This window comes from Mus musculus, chromosome 2 (genome assembly GCF_000001635.26).
Source record: "Mus musculus strain C57BL/6J chromosome 2, GRCm38.p6 C57BL/6J".
NCBI lineage: Eukaryota > Metazoa > Chordata > Mammalia > Rodentia > Muridae > Mus > Mus musculus.
In genome coordinates this window covers 180,812,558-180,829,817 of record NC_000068.7, presented here as the reverse complement: position 1 = coordinate 180,829,817, position 17,260 = coordinate 180,812,558, and the positions used below count along the sequence as shown (strand labels likewise).

Sequence of the window (17,260 nt, the reverse complement as noted above, 5' to 3'; positions counted from 1 at the left end):
CCCTTTGTGCAATTCATGCAGTGTATGGTTTTACCTTGTCAGATAGCAGTCCTAAGGAAGGCACCTCAAGGGCCATCTTATAATCACACTTACTGAAAAGGGTGAAAAAGAGATTAAAAAAATAAAATGAAAATTCTAACTAATCCCTTGAGATGTGCTTCAAAAAAACTACCAAAATCATATGCTTGGCTACTGTATAAAGACACACAGGCTAGTCTCTTAAGGAGTCTACACCCATACTTGGGTGTGCCTTGATATTTTTTCTGAATACTCTAGTTCTATTAAAACTTTTGCTTGAATTTATATTAAAATAGCTTCCTAACTCTGCTGACTCTGGCTTCATTCTGGCTCTGCTTCATTCTGGCTTATCCTGAAATTCTTTTCTGCAGCGATTAAGTATTACAGCTCTTCCTGAGTACAGGTCTTGAGAAAGGATTTGGCCTCCTGCAAGTGGGAATATGGAGCTGTGTCTCTGGTGTCTTCGTCCACTGCCCTGACATTCTAAAAATGGCCTCAGTAAGCCAGGAACGCTGGTGTTGGTTCCCAGGGTCCCTTCCTCTGGGCAAATGACGTCAGCCAGATCTCCACTTTACCAAAATAACTGAGATAATCAAGGTAAACAGGAAAAGGTTTATCTTGGCTCGAGTTTCAGAAACTTCAATTCATGGCATTTTGGCTCCACGGCATTAGCAGGGTAAACCATCAGCGTTCAGTGTGGGTATAAAGGCAGAGACTTAACCAAATCAAGTCCCATCTCCAAACAGCCTTCTGAATATGAGCTCATCAGTGAACTAACCCATCAAAAAGTTCACACCCTCAGGAATGACTCAACTCGGGGCTGGAGAGATGGCTCAGAGGTTAAGAGCACTGACTGCTCTTCCAGCGGTCCTGAGTTCAATTCCCAGAAACCACATGGTGGCTCACAACCATCTGTAATGGGATCTGATGCCCTCTTCTGGGTATGAAGGGAGCAACAGTATACTCATGTACATAAAATAAATTACAAAACAAAACAACACCAATAAAAACAAAAAGAATCACATCCCTCTCGGTACCACCAGCTGAGGACCAGGCCATCAAGACTCAAGTTTATGAAGGATACTTCATATCACCATGCAGCAATATTGCAGTTTGTACCTGGTGAGCACTTCTAGGAAGTCATTGATGAAAGCCCTCAGGACACAGACAAGGCCAGCCACCCCTCATCACATACAATAATAATATCACATAACCCCATATTTGTACAGAAACTGCCCATCCCATGGTTCACCTGATTATTTTAACCAGAATTAGCATGTGACTCAGCCTCTAATTGCCCTGCATAATTGTTCAATCTCATAGTAACACTTTAATTTGCAAAGCAAAAATAACCATGTGATTACCCTGCAATTACATGATAGTTACTAATCAATTACTTCTATAGAGTTTCTGCGTGTTTACAGACTGGTTAATGCCCACATATCCTTTCCCAGAACCCTGATCTCTGAGTGTCCAGCTGACATTCACTCACTGAGCCCCATCTGTTAGTAGCAGAATCCAACTCGGGGCCTTCTGTCAAGCCCTGGGCCTGTGAATGCCCATTGCTGTCTGTCTCCCTGGCTCCTCTCTACTTCCCTTTCACACCCACAACAGAGCCCAAGATTAGAGAAGCACCCATAGATGCACAGTAGAGGTAGTGGGGCCCTACTTCAGCCTGTAGCATCAAGGACTACTCTGTTCAAATGTGAGAAGCATAGCTGGAGAGACAAGAAGCTGAACCCATTTAAACCCAAAACCTCCTCCCTACACCTCAGACTGAGGTGAGGGGCAAATCCAGTGTCCACAGTGGGAAACAAGCTCTACATACCTGGAGAACCAGTGATGGGTATCTGGCTTCTTGAGTCCCTGGCACGAGCAACTGCCTTCTAAGAAAAACCCACAAGGGTTAGAGAGACGGCTAAGCAGTGAAAAGCATTGGCTGCTCTCGAAAAAGTCCCAAGTTAGATTCCCAGCACTCACAGGTGGTTCACCACCATCTGTAACTCCAGTTCTAGAAGACCCAACACCTTTTTTTGGCCTTCGTGGGCACAAGGCATGCATGTGGTGCACAGACATGCAGGTGAAGCACTATACTCTTAAAATAAAAACCAACCTTGCTAGGTGCAGTGGCTACCTTTAATACCAGAGGATAACAACCCACAGAGACGGCAGAGGCAGGAGTATTACAGCTTGTTCCTGCCCAACCGAAGTGAGACCCCGTCTCTAAAAACCAAAATAAGTAAAATAAATTATGAAGAGAGAGAAGAAGAGGAGAAAGAGGAAGAGGAAGAAGAAGAGGAGAGGACAGGAGAAAGGAAGGGGAGGGGAGGGGAGGGGAGGGGAGGGGAAGGGAAGGGAAGGGAAGGGGAAGGGGAAGGGAAGGGAAGGGAAGGGAAGAATTACCAACAGACTTTTTCCAAGTACAGAATGAGCACAAGCAGGGATGGATCTGATCAACAGAGCACAGAAAGGATGTCCAGACATGCAAAGTCCTTTGTTTCTCTTCATAAGTAACTTAAAACACTAGTGTAGGTTCGGGTAGTCTCAGAATGGATCCTCTGGTCTACAGTAGAAAACCATGACAGCACAGAGTGTCGCCACACCTGAATGGAAGGAAGTCAAGGTCAGCTAGGTCTCATTTACCACACAAGAACAGTGAACGATGAAAGCATAATCAAAAGCACACAATGTATGTTTATTGCCTTGAGAACATATGATGCCATGCCTGTAGAACAATACCAAACAGGCTCAGGGACTAGAACCCTCCACCTTCCTGGAGTCCACAGGGCCCCAAGATAGATTCTGGTGAGATCTTCCCTGAACCAACCATAGAAAAGCAGCTCAGAAACACAAGAGCCAAGTCTTTAACCAGTAGAGGGCAGTAGGTAAGATAACTCCACTGGAGGGAAGGCAGTTAGGGTGATGACCCCTACATGAAAGAAAAAGATGGCCATGGAACTAGTTTCCAGGGCCTCAGGATGGGCTGGGTCATCCCAGTAGGCACCATATTCCAATACTCTACTACATCAGACAGGGGAGTCTACAAATCCTTCCAACACTGTGTTGAGACCCACAGCACAGGAACTGTGAACTCAGGAAGGGATTCAGGGCTGCTCTAGCTGTTCTGCTCTGACCTGTTCACCCTGGTTTGGCTGAAAGGAGGTGCTCTGCCCTAGAAAGTCACATGCAACCATTTCATCTACACACATAGCCAGAAATAAATGACCCCAGAATAAGCCTCATCCAGTCTTCAGAATTTTTTTCAGTCCCTCTTTTTCTATGGTCAGTTTGGGAGGAGGGAATGAGGCAGGAACAGAACAAGAGAGAAAGGCTACACACTGTATGGCTGGCTCAGGTCTCAAGAGACTCCTGTGCACACAGAGGGGTGATTTTCAGAGCAAGTCATAAATGCTATGTAAGGTGTGGGCATGCATACACACAAACATACATACATATGCACACACATATGTACACTTATGCCCAAAGTTGCATTTTCTGTACATACAGCTTTTCCTGTTAAATGTCTATGTACAGACACCCTATTTTAGATCAATCTGTAAAGCTGGTACCTGGCATGGCTGGTAGTGAGCACATGGGCCACAGCAGCCAGGACCCCATGAGCCAATCAAAAAGGATCCTACAATCATCCCATACTCCGTACCCCACAGCTTCAGTAATGTCGTCTTTTCTGGTTCATGCTGGGGACCAGGAAATGCCCATGTTTGACCTGAGAAAGTGAATGGCCTTTGAACCTGGTGTCTGACACGGAGAGCAAGGCTGGGATGAATCTGATGCCATGTTTAGTCACCTGCAAGGAGACCACTTAAACAGCTAAGCAGCCTGACCCATGAGCTGGGTGGAAACCGGAGACTCATTACAGCTCAGAGCAAGGGCCATTGGCTAGAAGGGAGACAGCTTTGTAGGCATCTAGGGCACCCACTGGAGGGTCAGAGTCCTTCAGAGCAGGCTGAGCAGGGGGTGAGGGAAAGCGGAGCTGGGATTCTTGGCTCACCTTGCAAGCCTTAGCTCAGCTCAGCTCAGCAATTGGATGGGGGCAGAGCTTCCTCTACCCTGCCTGCCAGCTGCTTTTAAATGCAATGGGGCCACTCTCATCCCTCCCAAGCCCAGGGCTTAGCAGACTTGGATTTCCAACGTCTGAAATCCGAAAGGAGAAATAATCTATCTTAGGCAGGCTCAAAATAAACCGCAGTGTGAAGCGCAGTGAGGCGCACTGCAGTATTGTGTTGCTTCCTGCCTCCCTTCCCAGGGCAGGCAATTCTCTGCAACGCCTCAGTGCCTGCTTTAAATCAGTGTCCAGACCCAATAGGCAGGTTCCCAGGAGCCCTTCTTACTGGAGAATGTGAACAATACGCTAGGTGATTCACACACACACACACACACACACACACACTCGTGTGCACACATGTGAGGAAAAGACACAAATGTACTCACAAATATAGACACACACATAGATGGGTGCCCACAGAGACATATGGACAGATATACTCCGTGCAGGGAGAAGTGGTAAGGCCCTGTGATTCTCAGGGGAAGCAGCATCTTTAGTGATACATATGATAATTAAAGAATACAATAAACACAATTACCATGCTTTAAACAGTTTATTAGTGAAGCTTATCATAAAATCAGAATAGAGTGCTCTAGGGTGGGTTGGATAACAGCTTCTAATCCTCAGAGTCATAAAATCCCTGGCTTGGAAGAAATAGGCCTTTCTAAGTGATGGAATCCGTGGGTGTGAATGGAGCAGAATTAGGACTAGCTTGAATGTGGCAGGTGGAGGTGAAGCTGGCAGCTCTTCCCTGCATAACCAGCCAGAAAAGACACAAGGGTGTGGCACAGGCTGGGCCTGGAGCAGCATCCGCAGGATGCTTACTGTGATGTATGAGAGGACCACATGTCTCTGAAGGATGTAGGATGCTGGTTTGTTCCATTACTGAGAGCCTAGCAGACTCAAAGGAGAAGTAGGTAAGGCCATGACTTGCAAGAGGCAGTAGGTTTTATGCCTACCTTGAGGATCTGTAAACCATGAGGGGCACTGCCAACGGGCGAGAATTCAACCTGGACCTCTTTGGTGCAGGACTACCTTGAGACCACACCTCTTCATTGTGACAGACCCAGAAGGAGATGTATGTCAGACAGGCTACCGACAAGAGAAAGGCTGCTGCACCAGGAACAAAATAAGGTGAATTCTAGACACATGTGAGGAGCAGGCAGAAGACAGCATGCTAGAGAGCAGACATTTCATTGTATCTACACCGTAAAATTGCAACTGTGTATCCCTCAGAGCTGAGGTGTGCCACCTACGTGAACTGCAAGGCAGCCACAGCCCTGCCCTCTGTGTCCTCATCCTGGAAGAGGGTTGCTTTGTCCATCTGGAAATCTCTTAGAATTCCATGTCTGTGGGAGGCAGAGGAGAACGCAGAGCTGGAAGGTGATATGCGGCTTCTGCCTGGAGACTCCGCCCCACCCCAGACTTCCTGTGTCTTCTGTGAAGAGGTGATGAATCCACTGAGTGGCACTGAAGGTATCACATGGGGAGTCACACGGGGTATCAGGACTGTATATGGCTTAACAAGAGAACCTGGTCACCAGCACTGGCTGAGGTCAAAGGCAAATCTTTATTCAGGGTACAAACTGCTGGCTTGTCTCCAAGAGAAGGGAAATCAGCCCCACCAAAAGAGCTCAGGCTTTTTATAGGGTGTTTTTAGTTTAGTTTAGTTCAGTGGGTGTGTAGCAAGAGAACATTAAGGAAAAAGGAACTGTTACAGGCAGAAGGAACTGCAGTAAGCAACGCTTTTGGGGCTGGGGGTGGGGGGAGAGGCTGGCCTTTAGAACAGCAGGAGGCTGTGGTCAATCTGTTCTGCTGAGACAAGGGGTCAGCAGACTCTGAAACGCATAGAACATTCTAGAACATTCTGTCTTCACTTCCCAAAAGGGGCTGTGTCCTAGGTGATTCCATCTTGGGTCAAAGATGTGGGCCAGCCTCCCAGATCGTCCCTCAGCCTTGTGAGGACTGTTTCCCTGAATGCTCTCACGGGAGATCTGGATTGTTCCAAGTCCTGTGAGAGCTCTGTCCTCTAAGGAGAGTAAAGAGTACTCTTTTTGTGATCAGGAGCCAGGCTGTTTCAAACGGCCAGGGTCTCAACTCCATCATCAATGAATACCATCCAGAAGGCCATTAGGGCAGTTGCTCAGTTCTGCTACACGACATGTGACCCAACCCCAGGGGGAAGCTCTCAAGGCTTTCTGCTCCAATTGAGAATATGAAGTCACTGTAATGGCAGGAGGGTCTATGAGTTCTGAGCTCAGAGCCACAGCTGTGGGCAGACCTGCAGGGCTGGGCTCTAAACCCTCATACACACCTGTCCTATGAGAGTTCTGACAGCTATTACATGGCAGCCATTATGAGTTGCACTCAAGCCAAGGTAAGCTCCCAGTGGCCATGCCATTGAGAAAGTACATCCTCCTCCTATCAGGGGATGAGAAGACCCTGATCGAACACAGGAATTTGCTGTTGTGTTCCTGTGGCAAGGCTGGTCCACAGAGCTGGGTCATCCGTTAGAGCAGGACTTCAAGCCACAGAATCCTCAACAAGGATACAGGATACACCAGAGTTAAGCAGGTCAGCTTTCTGACAGGGCTGACAGATGGAAAAACCCTGTTCAGGCTGAACTGAGAGAATCTGATGTGGGCTTCACAGAGGTCACAGATACAAAACAGGCACCCCTGTGCTCTGCACTCAAGAAGGACTGTTCCTTGTCCTGGTCCTGGATGCTAGAGGGTAAGCTTCCTTAGTTAATCTACTAATTAATGCTCAGTGGTTTCTCCTACTGTCCCCTTAGTCATCACCTGGGTAGAACCAGCCAGGCCATGTATGGAGATGGCCATTGTTAACTGGATGTGACAGTCGATGTCAGTAGAACATGGAGAGGCACATAGAACATTCCTTCTCCTCCCTGTGACAGAACGCAGGAATTGGCAAAGGCTTATGGAAAGCATCAAGTCCCACGAGTCAAAGTCGTGACTGTCATTTCCCTCCTTCCCACACAGGATGTAGCCAGCATGTGCTGTCTTGGGGAGGGTGTCCCCAACACAGTTTCATATTTCAGCAAGCATAGAAACGGATGTAGCACCCACATGTAGGCAGCAGAGGGCTCTCTACTCCTGGCCAGACTTTGCAGTCTGGGCTCCCATGCAGGCCATAAGAAAGCCAGCTGACTCACTGGTGTCTGGGGACTTGCAGAACTTGTCTTGGTAACAGCCGTTTCTCACAGCTAGGCTAATTCCTCTAATGGGAGACCCACACATTTCTTTTGCACCCCAAGGCAGTATTAAGACTGTAGGGATCCTGTAGATTGCATGAAGGGAGCCCTGTGGCTATCTGGGGAAGCATCCATAGCTGAGCCCAATGCTTCAAGGCACACGGAACCATCTGTCCAGAGCATACAGTTCTCAAGTGGATGGATCAGCAATGGATGCTGTTAACTCAGATCAGCCAGGAATCCTTCCTCAGGACCAAGTGAATATGTCAAAACCTTGGACTTGGTGTCTGTCACCTGCTAAGGGTGACCATAAGCAATGCTCCATTCTAGTTCTCAGTTTTCTAAGAAGCAGGCCATGAAGAAGCTGGGCAGACAAGTGCCCATTGAGCCTGGGTGAATTTATCATCACCCTAATAGAATACTAGACAAGAGAGAGAAGAAACATGCCTTTTCCATGAAGAAGTGCACAGAGTGGGCTCCTGTTGAATACAACATATGAACACCTGCACATAGTAGGCTCCTGTTAAATACAACATGTGTACACTTGCACATATATACCTGCCTATTAGTGTCACAGGAGTATTGTCCTCAGGGTGTCAGGAGGGAAGGGACCTGGTCATTTCTGGCTCACTAGGTTCAAGTCAAACTGGCTTGGGACAGATGGAGCACATTTCCCAGCAAAACTTCAGGCAGTCGACTCTGAGGCACATCTTTCTAGCACAAGAGCCAGGTAATGGTCTTCCTCAACACCAAGATCACTCTGCATGGGGCTTTTCCAGCCCTCTACAGCTCTAGCAGCCTTTTCTATGGCACAGGAGTGCATGTTGATTCCTCGAGAAAGAGGAAGTGTTATAGACATTATTGGGCGCTAATCTCTAGCATTGAAATCACCAGGATGAAGGGTACAGATTCTAAAGCTAATGCCTCCAAGGGATGAACCAGAGATGAGACAGCCTGGGCACCACATCCCTTGGAACTTGACAGAGGCTGTGAGGTAGAAGGAAATTAACCTAGGGTGCTGCCAAGCCAGTGGCTCGCCAGGTTAGGTAAGGCAGTAATAGATCTGCACCAATAACTCACGTGGGGCACCAGTAACTCAGGTGTCACAACTGACGACTCAGAACCTGGTGACAAGGCCTGAACTTGTCACATGGTAGTTAGAAGACATACCAGCCATAGCTCACAGCCGGCAAAACCATTGTGCAGTCACTGAGCTCAAAGACTCTAGCAGGTCCCCACTTCTGGCTGCAGAAGAATGAAGTTTTCCTGTCTTGCACATAGAAAGTGTCCCATGCTGGTTTTCTTCAGGACGCAGGTGTCCACGGTTACCCCAAGCCCTTTACTGATAGGCCAAAACGAAAACAGTTTCCACGACTCTAGAAGCAAAGAGCAGACTCTCTGTTGAAATCTTGGTTCTAAACTTATTTTGTAAGTCAAGTGGAACCGACAGTGAGTGCAAAGGTCCTGTGGTGGGCGTGAGCTGCCCACTGACTTCTCAAGGTCAGTTTGGATTCTGACCACCAGCAGGCTCTTACCTGCCCTCCAGAAGCCAAAGCTATTGCTGCACTGCAGGAAACCCATGGAGAAGCTGGCTGTCTCAGTTGGCATTACTATTGCTATGATGAAACACCATGACCAAGCAACTTGGGGAGGAAAGGGTTGACTTGGCTTAGGCTTCCACACTATAATTCATCATTAAAGAGAGTCAGGACAAACCTGGAGGCAGGAGCTGAGTGGGGCCATGAAGGGGTGCTGCTTACTGGCTTGCTCCTCACGGCTTGCTCAGCCTGTTTTCTTCCTCCCTCCCTCCCTTCTTTCCTTCCTTTATCCTTTCTTTCTTTACACTTATTTTATTTCATTATCATAATTTTTACTGATTATTTGGGAATGTCACATAATGTACCCCAGTTACCCTTGTTTTTCAGTCCTCCCAGGTTCCCACACTTCTGTCCTCCTTCTTTAAAAAAAAAAAAAAAAAAGGTTAAAAAAAAGTCCAATTTAGCCGGGTGTGGTGGCGCATGCCTTTAATCCCAGCACTAGGGAGGCAGAAGCAGGCAGATTTCTGAGTTTGAGGCCAGCCTGGTCTACAAAGTGAGTTCCAGAACAGCCAGGGCTACACGGAGAAACCCTGTCTCGAAAAACAAAAAAACAAACAAACAAACAAACAAACAAAAAAAAGTCCAATTTGTGTTGTCTATATAGTAATTGGAACATGACCAAACTCCTGGTGGCCAGCCCCTTAAAGAAAAGTGAGTCCTTTACCGCCAGTAGCCATCTATGGTGGAGAGCTACACTTCAGCATCTGTATCACAATGTTTTTAAAAAAAGATGTAGTAGTAGTAGTAGTAGTAGTAGTAGTAGTAGTAGTAGTAGTATGTGAGTACACCGTCTCTCTCTTCAAACACACCAGAAGAGGACATTGGATCCCATTCCAGATGGTTGTGAACCACCATGTAGTTTCTGGGAATTGAACTCAGGACCTCTGGAAGAGCAGTCAGTGCTCTTAACCACTGAACCATCTCTCTGCCCCACCCCCCTTATTTTAAGAGTTCTCTTTAATGGTTTCCTGTCTAGGTTGTTACTCTTTTTAGGAGGGAGCAATTTGTCATAGAAGCCTTCTCTGTCCCTCTTTCTCAGCTGTGAGTCTGCAATCATGGATACCACTGCAGAAGAGGTTTCCTTGTCCTTCACAGCCAGCAGGAGCATGGATCATAGACTGCCGCATGAGCTCTAATGACAGCAAGGGCCAGGGACATCCATCTGGCCTCCGGCACCAGCACATGCCACAGACCTCAGCATGGTTTCTGGTGATAGTACAAGCCACTAACAGACATCAATTCAGCCTCCAGCTGCAGCAGGACCATGGACCCCCAGTATGGCCCTTGTCAGCAGCACAGACCACAGACATCTGTGTGGCCTTTAGTGGTACCATAGGCCATAGACATTAACATGGCCCCCAGTGCAGTACAGAGCATGGCCTCAGGTGGCAGCTCAGGCTATTCCCATTTGCATGGTCCCCAGAGGCACCATGGCTCATGGACATCAACATGTCAGCCTGCTTTCTTTTAGAAAACCCAGGACCACCTGCCCAGGGATAACATCAACCACAATGGGCTGGGCTATCCCCGTCAATCACTACTTAAGAAAATGCTTACAGGCTTGCCTACAGCTCGATCTTATGGAGGCATTTTCTTAATTGAGGTTCCCTCCTCTCAGATGACTTTAGCTTGCATCAAGTTGACACAAACTATATAATACACTGGCCATCTCCTCAGCCACAAGCAACAGAGGGCTGTCATGCTGAGGAAGCACGGTTCAGCTCCAGACCAGCTAGCAATTCCTCTTCCAGCAGCAAGCTCTTCTGACTTTAGGAATGCCCATCAGACCCAGGCTGCCTGTGCACTGACACGAATGTGTTATCTGTCTGTCCATCCCCCCCCCCCCAACACACACATCTTAGGGTTACTGTTGCTGTAATGAAACACTATGACCAAAAGCAACTTGGAGAGGAAAGGGTTTATTTCATTCACAGCTCCATGAAACAGTTCATCAAAAGCAGTGAGGGGGGAACTCAAGCAGGCAGGAACCTGGAGGCAGGAGCTGATGCAGAGGCCATGGAGGGTGCTGCTGACTGGCTTGTTGCTCATAGCTTAATCAATCTGCTTTATTATTATTATTATTATATTATTATATTATTATTATTATTATTATTATTATTTGTATATGCTCAGCCCAAGGAGTGGCACTATTAGAAGGTATGGCCCTGTTGGAGTAGGTGTGTCACTGTTGGCGTGGGCTTTAAGACCCTCATCCTAGCTGCCTGGAAGCCAGTATTCTGCTAGCAGCCTTCAGATGAAGATGTAGAACTCTCAGCTCCTCCTGCACCATGCCTGCCTGGATGCTGCCATGTTCTTGCCTTGATATTTAATGCACTGAACCTCTGAGCCTGTAGGCCAGCCCCAGTTAAAGGTCCTTACAAAAGTTGCCTCGGCCATGATGTCTGTATACAGCAGTAAAACCCTAAGACAATTATTATTATTATTATCCTTTTGAGACAAGGTTTCTCTGTGTAGCCCTGGATGTCCTAGAACTCACTCTATAGACCAAGCTGGCCCTGAACTCAGAGATTCACCTGCCTCTGACTCCCAAGTGCTGGGATTAAAGATGTACACATACCACCATACCTGGCTCTTAACCTGCTTTCTTATTGAACCCAGAGCCATTTGGCCAGAAGTGGCCTCACCAACAAGGGTGGGACCCTCTCATCAATCGATAATTAAGAAAATGTCCTACTGGTTTGCCTACAACCCACGCTTATGAGGGCATTCTCAATTGAGGCTCCCTCCTCTCCAGTGACTTTGGCTTGCGTCCAGTTAACATAAAGCTAACTAGCACACTCCACATATGCACCCCCACCTGCCACCGCGAAGCAGGAGATCAGGGTGAAGAATGAGGTAGGGATGGCCTCACGCTGAGGCTGAAAAATTAGAAAACAAGAAAAACAAGTTGGCAAAGATAAGGCTGGAACTTTTACCCAAGGCTGGAACTGATAGGAACCGGTGAGGAAGGTACACAAGCATCTAAAGAGAGTGCAGATGATCTATGGCCCCTTGTAACACCAAAACGCACACCCTGGGTGGAGGTTTAATACGCTATTCAGGTGGTAGACTAGAGGCCTGCTCCTTCTCGAGAGTATGAAAAGCACACAGCTAGTTGGAATGCTGACCCAAGCCTTCTCTAGTTCCACAATCATTTGAGACAGTGCTGCAGAGCCTCCATATTGGAGACCATTTCCCTAGCTTCCAGGACCAAACAAACCCACCTCAAGGCCAGGTCTTCTCAGCACTTGCTTGGGGCCCCCTTAATAGTGATTCCTACTGTCCTTGGACTGAGTACCTCACCTGTGGCACCTCTAGAAGCTGCCCAAGAAGAGGATCCTGGATCTCAAGTGTCATTCCAGCTCCTTAAGACACAGTCCCTTTTCTCTGCCTCCCGGGAGCCTGGGGTTGTTTGGTGACCCCTTCCCAGGGCTTCCTGCTAAAGGACAGATCAGCTGTCCTGTGGCTGCGGGAGCCGGCCTGAGGTGATCAGCAAGCAACATTATTATCATTACTCTACTAATTAATTCCCAGCTCATTACATTTCCTGTGGCTAATTTGTACCCGGCTGATTTGATTAAACTCATCTCTATGCTAATAAATGTGTTTTCCATTTGTTTTAGTGGCTGAAGGAAGTGGGTTCGATATTTACATATTTTTGACCTTTATCAGTAAAATCACAGCGCCTGAATTAATTTCTCTCTGATTTGTAGGTTTGTAGAAAAGACCTTAAGTCAGGCAGGCCTCCTGTTCTCTTTGCCCAGACATTCCTCCTGGCACGGGGTCTCTTTCCCACCATAGGCCATCCTGGGAGAGTTTCTGGGATGGAAATGTCAGCCTTGACTCTCTGCTGAGAAGCAGCCGTGTTTGGGGAACAGTACAAAGCCCTCATTCACATTCCATCATGCCTGGCCTGAGCACCTGAGCAGCTGGCAACAGCATTTCCTACAGCAGTCTCATCTTGGCTGAGGGTATCCACTGGCTACTTCCTTACACAAGAATCAGGGACAAGAGTCCACTGGCCCCCACTCAGCGTCCTCTGTGCTTGTGAAGTGGCTGCAGGACACAGCTCCTCTTTGTTGACCTACTCCATGCAGTCTCTCCCTGGAACTGCCTCCCCTGAGCCTGCCATGCTCGGAGAAGAACTGAGAAACAAGACCATTTTAAAGTCATTGTTTGACACAGGGAGTGGGCAGGGGCAGTGTGGGGGATATAGGGGCAGGCAGGAGGAAGCAGGGAGATGCAGGGGGTTGAAAGGAGAGGCAGAGGGATGCAGGGGAGGCAGGAAGGAGGAAGCATCTGTTCATGGCTGCCAACCCTCGGGTGAACGTCTGCTCCTCTCTCTGCCACCACCTGTCCACCTCACATTTTCACTAGATCTATTCTGTTCAAGGTCCTTTTGATAAGCTTCTCCTTGGCAGTGCAAAGACCACCCCCCCCCCAACTGCTGGCTTTGGCTTCCGTTGACCTTCATCAGAGAGTAATGCTGACCACCTTCCCCCTAGGGCTTCTCTGCCTCCGACTCTGTCTGAGAAAGGCCAAGAAGACCTACTATCTCAATTCACCCCAGCTTTCCCAGACCTAACTGCCTGGCAGGCTATAGTCAGTCACCCTGTGTGCCTGGGAATAAGGGTGTAAGAGTTTAGGGCAACCATGTAAGTGGATAGAGGTGGAACCTTTAGCTTCTCACACATGGAATAGGACCCAACCTGGAGACTCAAGTTGACCCATTCTTTTGCACAGGAAAAACCTCAAGGGTGTAGTTACACAGGGAAGCTGGAGGTCAGAGGCCTGTGTGAAAATGCAAAAGCCAGTGGAGCCAGAGCTTCATGGAAGGTCTTGCAGGGGATGGTGGGAGATTTGAGGGTCAGCGTCGAGCTGCCAGGAGTTGAGTGGTGCTGGTGACTTCCAAGTACAGAGAGAACTTGGTCAAGACAAACAGACATATCCAGAATCCCTCCCTACAAGTACGGAAGAGGACAGAGTGGATCGAGGAAGAAGATAGGATTGTGGAGAGGGCCAAGAGGGTGTGTCCTGGACTGGGGTCCTGGGCAGGTCTGGGAGGAGCAAGGCTGGGGAAGAGGTTAAGTGGAACCCTGATGTCAGAGCCAAGAAAGAAGACAATATGTGCAAGTCCGTCGAGCCAGTGGATATCCTTAGCCTTCCTAGGCCAAGCCCTGAGAAAGGAGGGAGGTCCAGCAAAGGTGGAAATGAAAGCCAAAGCCAGCAGATAGGGATCTCGATACTGATAAGGAGGGAACTATCAGGACTCCAAACTAATCCAGAGGCCTCAGACAAAGCCTCAAACAGCAGGGCCTCGGGATATCCTGGAACAGAGTTCCAGGATCCAGCTGCGTAGCATTAAACATTTTCTTGGGATCCTTCCACAGGGACAGGTTTAGGTTTGGGGCAAGTCCTACATTTCCCGTGATGTCCTTGAGCCTGGAGATCTGGCCTGGCCTGGCCCCTGCCACCCAGAAGAGGAGGCTAGAACATCCCTGAGTGACTGATTCTGCTAGGTTATCTTCCTCCACCCAGCCTCCCTGCCTGGCTCCAAATCTGCATACATGTGCCTTGCCAGCCAGGTTTGATGGCCCTGAATTAAGCTCCACCTGGCCTGCCCTGGCCCATTCTCACATTTACATCAGCCCCCTTTCAAAGATGAGAACCAAGGAACCCAGTCATGACACTGGACACTGGGCATGATGGGGCAGGCAGATGTAAAGTATTCTCAACCGCTAAGAGCGCCAAAACCAGGCTACAAAGCCATCTTCTCCATCATAGTCTGGCCCTGTTTCCAAACAATAGTATAAGTTTCAGGTATATGCACATGGCTTTATGTTGACGTCAATAAAAATGGAGACAGGCATTTGACTGAATCTCTTGTTTCACTCAGAAGGATGGGGAAAGGAGGGAAGTGGCTTAGACCCTGAGAGGCTACTCTTCACGAACTGGTCTTAAAACTAGTTGAGCAGTCAGAAAGTGTGGGCTCCTCCTCAGGTTAGTATAATTTGGGGATATACCTGACATCCGGTTATATATCTGATCCATGAATTTACCTGGATTGCAACCCCAGAGCATGTTGAGAAATTGCAAGTAGTTTCTCACAGAACCAACAGATGAAGGGTCTCCCTCTGCTGTGGAAGGGATCAAGGGAAAAACAAGAAGGAGACGGAGAAGAAATCAAGCAAGACTCAAGGGTAGAAGAAAGGCGTGTCACCAAACTCATGGGGACAGTATCAGCCCTGTGCATCACAGCCAGCGAGGCCCCTTGGTGACAGAGGAAGGCTGGGAAAGTGTGGCCAGCACCTTTGAGAGGGTCCCTCAAGCACACATGGTACACAAGACTGATGTCCCAGCACTGAAGACAATAGGTAAGACCAGCTCAATAGCCTCAGACTGGTGAGCACAGGGCCCCCACTCCTGACTCGACTCCAGTCCCCACCCCTGCTCTCTGCAGGCAGAGCTGTGAGGCAAGGCAGCTATAACTGTCTTTGCCAGCAGTCTGGCAGGGATGTCAGGCCAGTATGCCAGGTCCAGCCTGTCTCCTTGTGTTTCCCGGGAACTGGTTCTTCTCCCTCAGGGCTTGTAGCCACATGCCTCTGATGAGAACTCATGATGACAGCTTAGGTTCCCGAGGAGCAGAGTCTCTGAGTCACACATTTTAACTAGCCTCTGACCAGCAGTTTTGAAAGTCAAGAATGTGTGCACAGAGCAGGCCTGCAGCCCTTGGAAGCTGAGCCCTCTAGCTGCCATGTCTGTTGGTTGCAGGGAGCTTGGTCCACTTCCTGGTCTACTTCAGCCCCTCTTGAGTGGTACTGGGTCAACACCTTCAAGCAGAAAGCACGGACACTGTATGGCTAGGACTGAGTAAGGGGTTTGGCCATCATCAATGTGCTTTGTACTTGTCTCTTGTGGCAGGAAAGTCAAGGGCTTAGATGATGGATATAAAGCCAATAGGTACACTAGATGAGGTTGGCTGGGGCAGGAAGCCTAGGAAGCTGGTCTAGTATTCCTTGTGCTTTCCACAGGCATGCATCTGTCAATCCAGGTACCTGCTAGCTGCTGCCTTATAGATGCTGGTGAAGAGACAAGCAGGCCAGTTGCTCTATCCACAGCCAAAATGAAGGGGCCCGTTCTGGCGGAAGCTACCTGGTTGAAGGAGATAGCATATGAAGACATTAGCTCTGGGTCTAGTGTCTCTTTCTGGGGTGACCTTCCTTTCTCTACCTAAAAGTTGGTCTGGCTCAGGGATTCCACAATCACCATAGACTATTTCAGTCTTTTCCATCCCAGAGCCCAACCTTGGTGCCCTCTCTCTTCTGTTCTTCATGAAATATCAGGTGCTGGATTCGCTCAGCGTGTGCACGCCCCGAGCACACCACCTTGCCCTGTCTAGATGGTCCGTTTTACTTACTGCCTTCTTTAAGAGCCCCTGATCCCTAGACAGTGATCCCTTGTTTTCTCAGAGAGACAAGAGGAATATAGATCCTCTTCTCGGCAGGGATGGTTAAGAACCTAGTGTGGCTGAGAGCATGTGCCTTGCCCACACCAGCTATTTCTGCAGGCACTTTGTCTTGTTCCCTGTGTGGCTCCACGCATAGACCCCATTCCTGGATATTAATCCTAAGATCACTTCCTGAACTATACAGTCAGGGCTGGGTGCAGAGAGGAAATGGGCAAAGGCACAGAGACCCGTGAGGGCAGCGGGAAGATGGATAAAGATCGTGGAGAGGGCTGTATGGCCATTGCAGAAGCAGGCATCGAGGACTGCAGCTCCACCTCTGACAAGTGTGCAGGAGAAACACTGCAATGGAGCAGAGCTGCCAAAAGGACAGGCCTGTGGCTCCATATCTTGCTTAACGCTTTAAACCAGCACAGTCTGAACAAAGAGTTAAACCACAGCGGATATTCATGACCAGCCTTTGTACTGAGCATTGGTTTTCTTAAATGAAGAGGAGATACTAGTCACATGCCTGCCCCAGAACTTGGGATGTGGTGTTAGGCTGCAGGGTCTTCACCAGGAAGGTAGTATCCACACTACCTTGGAAGCCCAGAGCCTCTGGAGACCAGACATCAAATGAAGTCCTAGCCTAAAACATCTTTAGCCAGGGTCTGTCAGACCCAGGTGCCTCAGGGGAAGCTGTTGGGAATGGTCCATTCTTAAGCCCTCCTCGTTGCTTATGAAACCTGTCCAGCCAAAGACCTGGCTTCCTAGGAGCAACAAGAGCCCAAATGTTGCCCAACTGCACACCCATGAGTGGCTTCACTCAGTCACAGTGATTCCCACTGAATACTCAACTACAAACCAAGAGGAAAGAGAAGGAGATTTGTTGACAGCCAAGTGCATCTGATCCCAGCTAA

The 17,260-nt window shown here is 48.5% G+C and overlaps 1 long non-coding RNA gene across 1 annotated transcript; it reads left to right on the top strand.

Annotated features, from left to right (window-relative positions):
* Positions 1-4,810: 4,810 nt before the first annotated feature.
* Gm14340 lies at positions 4,811-12,494 on the top strand. Its single transcript, XR_003953989.1, has 2 exons — positions 4,811-5,560; positions 9,936-12,494. It is a non-coding gene; the product is annotated as a predicted gene 14340 (long non-coding RNA).
* Positions 12,495-17,260: the final 4,766 nt, after the last annotated feature.